This window comes from Parasteatoda tepidariorum, chromosome 2 (genome assembly GCF_043381705.1).
Source record: "Parasteatoda tepidariorum isolate YZ-2023 chromosome 2, CAS_Ptep_4.0, whole genome shotgun sequence".
Classification (NCBI taxonomy): Eukaryota; Metazoa; Arthropoda; class Arachnida; order Araneae; family Theridiidae; genus Parasteatoda; species Parasteatoda tepidariorum.
The window spans coordinates 4788908-4794907 of record NC_092205.1 but is presented as its reverse complement, the minus strand read 5'-3'; the positions used below and the strand labels follow the sequence as shown (position 1 = coordinate 4794907).

The 6000-nt window shown below is 29.1% G+C and overlaps 1 long non-coding RNA gene across 1 annotated transcript in view; it reads right to left on the bottom strand.

The window, feature by feature from the left end:
- Positions 1 to 438: 438 nt before the first annotated feature.
- LOC107448039 (uncharacterized) overlaps positions 439 to 6000 on the bottom strand; it is a 23744-nt gene continuing 18182 nt past the window's right edge. The window contains exons 3-4 of the long non-coding RNA XR_001584614.3: positions 2709 to 2838; positions 439 to 611 (exon numbers count right to left, since the gene is read on the bottom strand). This is a non-coding gene — a long non-coding RNA (uncharacterized lncRNA). The remainder of the gene's footprint in view (positions 612 to 2708; positions 2839 to 6000) is intronic.

The following is a 6000-nucleotide window of genomic DNA, read 5'->3' as shown; positions in this document are numbered from 1 at the left end:
CTGGCGCTGTTTTCTAAAGTAGTTTTGTTTTCTATTTTTATTAAGTTCATTTCTTTTTTTTTATGGATGCCTTTTCTCCATGCTTATGACTGTTCAGTCACTTGATATTTCGGTTTTCAGTTATTTGTTGTTAACGAGAAAAAGAACTTTCATCGATTTCTTGCATACATAGGCAAGAATCTTTTTTATTATACGAGATAAATTTATGTGGTGATCTCCATAATGAATTCAGTTCCCCCACCCATGAAATGGATGTATAGTGATGTGAAAATTCATATTGCTTATATTGCGTACCTTTAATTTCCTAAGTTTAGTTTAGTTTTTTTTTTTTAATTTTCTTATTTATTCAAAAAAAAAAAAAATTAAACCAAAGCAAGCAAAATATTTCAAAACATTTTAATAAAAGTGTTATTTTTTTTAATAATAAAACTAGAGAAATCGATTATATTATTTTATTAATTCATTATAAAGTTATTCATTATACATTTCATGCAATTATTAGAATAAATGAAAGCTTTAAACCATAAGGTGAAAAATATCCAATTTAAGTGTGCTTTAAATACTTTTTCACAGCCGAGCATTTGTGTAGATCGAATGATGATAATTCTAGTCTGAAAAAGACAAAGCAGAAAGGATATTAACAAAAATAATTTTTTTTTTCATTTCAAATTATTATCATATATATATTATTTATACGTTACTTTTAAAAAACTGATTTTGAATTTAAAAGATTAGTTTTCTGACAAATAAGCTTAGTTAATAGGCAAATAATTCAGCACCATATGATACTGATATATCTAAGCAGTATTATACACAGAAATGGTATTTCAGAACAAATAGTTAATATGCAACTGCCATTTTTTTTCTTTCTTTTTAGGAAAAAAAAAACAACATGAAGGGAAAATGAATGAAAGGAACTGAATTGTAAGAAATCGCTTAGAATGCTAAAGTTGTTTCTTTGAAATAAATAGATCGAATTCGACTTTTTTTCATCGTCTTTAGTTTTACAAATTTGATCGAAAACTTCTTTAAGAGCATTTTTTTTCAAAAGTCGAAAGTAATTCATGTTTTCGTATTTGATTTAAAGTAATTTTGTCCGCCTTGACATTTAAATAAATCAAATTTAAATATAAAATCTCTGATAAGTTTGACGTGATGTCTTTAAATGTTAGAGAAATTAAAAAAAAAATAAAAAAAAAAAAAAAAAAAAAAAAAAAAAANTAAAAGTTGTAGGGAGCTAATACATCCTGGTTGGCAAATCTGCGTTAAGGGCTGCTCTCGAAAAGTGGAAGCATAACTATGGACTAAAACTGTAAGCTCTGACAACAATTAAATTACAATATCATTCTTATTAAAAATTTTAGAGTAGGGTGAAGGTAACCATAACCATCTCTCTTCTAGATGGTTACCCAGTAGTTAGCAAATCGGTCACCGGTCCGGAGTTCGATCCTCAACTTCGCAAAGTCCCACCTAGTACATACGTGATTGTAAAATCTGTGGAATCGAAAGACCTTTAATCGATCGCTGAGCAGTACGATGAGTACAGGAACCTGGAAAAAATTTCCTTCCCCTTCTGAACTACGTCTAAATTGCGGAAGTGACCTCACGAATGAGTGGTGCTGCGGCCTATGCATGGGGGCTTGAGTAAGATGCACTATCACTCTTACGGTGCTCTCTTGTCAAACGAAAAGAGTGCCTTCCTAATTTAATAAGCAAAACGTCAAGCTTGACTTGCCTAAGTGTCATTAGAAACAACAACATTTTAGAGTAAATTATTAATTTTGTCTGATATTAATATAATTAATATAAATTACGCGAACTTTTGGACATTCAGGATTTTAACTGAGATGATGAAACATCAAATAAATGAATAAAATAGATAAATAAAATAAATAAATAAACAAATAAAATAAATAAATAAACAAATAAAATAAATAAATAAACAAATAAAATAAATGAAAAAATAAAAAGAATAAAATACATAAAATATTGAAATAAATAAGTAAAATAAATGAACAAATAAAAAGAATAAAAAAAAATATATATTGAAATAAATAAATAAAATAAAATAGTGTTTAGACATTCACAAATAAAAGTAAGAGATTAAAGAGTGTAATGAGGAAAATTACTTAATAATATTCTTAACAAATGGCAGCAATAGATAAGTTATGTTATTTTGTGAAAGATTTTTGATGCATATTTGAAAAGCGTAAGGTACGAAACCGCTCTATTATTTTAAACAAAATAGATAAAAGTTATTTTCATTCATCTATCCTTAAAATAATTTTTTTAAGCAGTGCTTCCTATATTTTTGTGAGATATTTCTGTTACAAAACACCGTTTCCTTATGCGTGAAATATAAAATCAAGTAACGTACGCAACGCCAAGTTTCTTCCATAAACTTACTGTTTAAGTTAATCTTATGTTCTACATTTCAACTTAATAATTATTATTCAAATAAATATATAAATATGTTGCATAAATAGTGAATATTGAGTGCATATAACATAAATATCAATCGAATTCAAAATTAGCTGCTGTTTACGTTACTGTTCTCACCTTTTGAGAAGTAAAGCAACTTTTCCTGTCTCAACAGTCGCTAAGTAGTGAAAACACATTTACAGTGAACTTTCAGAAATTGATTGTTAGGCAACAATTTTTATAAATTCTTTTACTTAAATTTCAGGTTTATGTGTAAGATATCTTACCAAGTATAGGTTGGAAACCATTGTCATCTGTTCTATATTTGACTCTAATAGGTTTTCCATTCGGACCTTGGAATACGAAATAGCCATTACTCTTTATAGCCCCCGGTTCTTCATCTTCAGCTGCTCCGGCCTGAAAAGAAATTGCTTTCACCATCTCTTAATACAATTAGATTTAAATTCAATCAGGTTAATAAGAGTCCATTTACGAATGTTTTTTTTTATATCTAACTAAAGAAATTCGCTAGTTGTTTGGAGTAGGCTAGCACAATTTAAATCCCGTAGCAGACCATATTATGACAAATAAATTCATGACTAAATAAATAACGAAGAAAATGATAAATAGTGAAAATATACTACAAATATGTAAATAATGTCATTCGAGAATTTAACAATCTGTACCACCGAAACCGTAATATTTCGTATGTCTTAAACTATGTGACTTTTTCCCGAGCATTTAAAATGCTTAAAAAATATAATAATAATAAAAACACTCACTTTGAGCGAGCATACAATAACCATAATTCTAAGAAATCTTCTTGTTCAAAGTTTTCTGCCCACAAAGGGTTAATAATTCGAAAGTCATTTACTGCTATTGCCAACTACTTTATACTTTGAGACACATACTGGAGAAAACAAAAGATTTCACTGTCTACACACGCTATCTATTTATCGATATTAAAACTAAGTACGACAACAATATTCGACAGAAATTTAACGCTGTTTTTCGAAGCTCTGTAGAAAATAAAAAAGTCATAGTTTAAATGACTTACACTTGAAGCAGTGCGATGTTTTTAAACTATATATATAATTTTGCCGTGAAGAATTATCTGAACTTTAGAACAGACCAATTATTTAAATATCATATAAGTCATTAAACTTTTTAAAAAATCACCTATTTAGCCACAGCCACATTTTCCCTCCTAGATGTAAATTATCAAAATCCCTGCCGTATTCTCAGTTTTTGCAAATTTTTATGAGTCCAGATAATGCAGCATTGGAGTAAGTTTTTAAATATTAAAAAATTAGACCACAAACACCTTTCATTTTTCCAAAACTGTGGCGTTTCTCCATATTGATGCTTTGCGCCATTTTCAAAATAAGCGTAGACAGCGCTGGCTTCATATAGGCTAAACTTGACCTATCAGTCCTCAGTAAATGTTGTAAACACACAATAGTTATAAAAACAGCCTATTATTCGCAAAAAGCATAATTTCATATTACAACGGAGCCTTCGAAAAACAGCCTTAACGAAGCAATAGAGATGTTTAAGTTGACGCAACTTTACTTACCCGTACATTGGAAATCCATCAATGATCAATAAGTTTACATTGCAACCAATGGGAATACGTTTCTATTGGAATGGTAATATGAATCGTCCAATAGGAATGATGCAAACAATAATTGATTGATTTATTCCCTTCAAGTGATTAAGTGCAGCTTCGGACTTCTCTATGGAAGAATTTGAAATAAGAGCAACTTTGTGGGAAGAGACAATGTCATCTTTCATCTATGAAAAGGTATTCCCACGTAGAACCGAGTTAACATGTCTTATATACTAGTGAATAAGTGAATTGGAATTGTATTTTGTAGTGGGAACGTGAAACTTGCGAACGGTTTTTTTGCAAGTCTATACAGATAGAGGATTTTGACAGGATGATGACCTGCTGTTCAACCTGACACTAGAAAAAGCTATCATAGAGTATGGTTTCACAACGAGAGAAACCATCCAACTCAGAAGACTTTACAATAAATCTTGGCCATTGCTGCTGACATCGCTTCAGTTGGTAGATATAGAAAATTCATCACAGAAGCATTCAATTTATTAGGCCTAAATAATTAATTAGCCTGCTAAATTGCACTTAATAAACGAAAGCAAAACAAAATTCGGGAAGACTTCCAACAATACACCGAATCCACAGTCACTGACTATGAAGAATTACAGTTTTGAAAGAGTTATAATTAGAATAGTTATAACAGAATATAACCCGTCCGATCTGTTATTAATTTACAACGAACAGCTAAAATTGGTAATTCCTTTAAAGTGTTACAAAATTTTAGTCTACGTAATAAGTTCGAAAATACATAATTCAGACTTAGTAAACTTAATTTAATAAAGTTAATTTATTAAACTTAATAAAATTAATTTTGTAAACTTAATGAGCTTAATTTAATAAACTTAATGTCAGAGGATTCAAGAAAACAGACACATAAGAGAACGAATCGGTTGTAGTGACTCTTAATTACAATTTTGTTTTAAAAAAGTAGACATTTAAAAAAATCCAGTAATAACAAAAATTCAGAAGATAAATTTCTGAAAAAGTCGTTATTGGGAGACAACCGCTTCGTTATATGGAGAATATTTTGAATGTTTTTTAACGCTCAGATTTAAAATTTTGTTATTGGAAGAAATTATCTGTAGTGAAACTATTGTAGCCATGACTCTACATATTTAGTTAGTTAATAATTTTTTAAGCAAAGTTATGCACTGTTGCAATTACTAATTTCAACTGCTGAAATATGTTAAAAAATATTTTTTTCATTGAATAGTGAACCCTCATTTATATTGAACTTATTGCTGGGTCCGCAGACTGTTCTTATAGCGGGATTTGGCTGCATAAGACTAAACAGACGGACCTATGCCGGCCTATGAATACATATTTTTTAAAGTATAACTTCAATTTTATTTAAGATAGAAATAAATAAGTGAGATTCAAGATTAAAATAGTTTTGAGAAAAAAATCATTCTTTTTGTTTCATGTGAAAATCAAAAGTTTGGTGATTTTGGGAAAATTAGCCTGAGAAGATAGTTGGAAACTTTAACAGGAAAGGTGATGAAATAAGGAATAAGTAGCTTATAAAAAGTGCTTTTAGACAAAGTGTTATTAAAGTGTTACCGATACAATGAATATCTTAAAACCGCTTCTACATTTAAAATATCGTTTTTACAATAGTAATAAATATGAAAATATGTAAACAAATGAAAAAAATCAAAATTACATCGTAGTCGTAAGATAATACGTCATAACAAATGTAATATAACCCCATCCATTTTGTTGAATTTTTTTAAATAAAATGCGCTTTTATAACGAATAGTGTCCTTGACATCTATGATATACAAATAAAATAACAGTAAAAAAAGTAATAACAGCAGAATAGTTTAGAATAAATGAGTGTTTAAATGGTGATACGACTTATCTAGCATAGCACGATGCCTATATGTTAGAGTATACACTGCTATCTAGCCATGTAAGTCAAGTGAAATACTAGAGATAAAGAGAGGACAAAGTCTCCG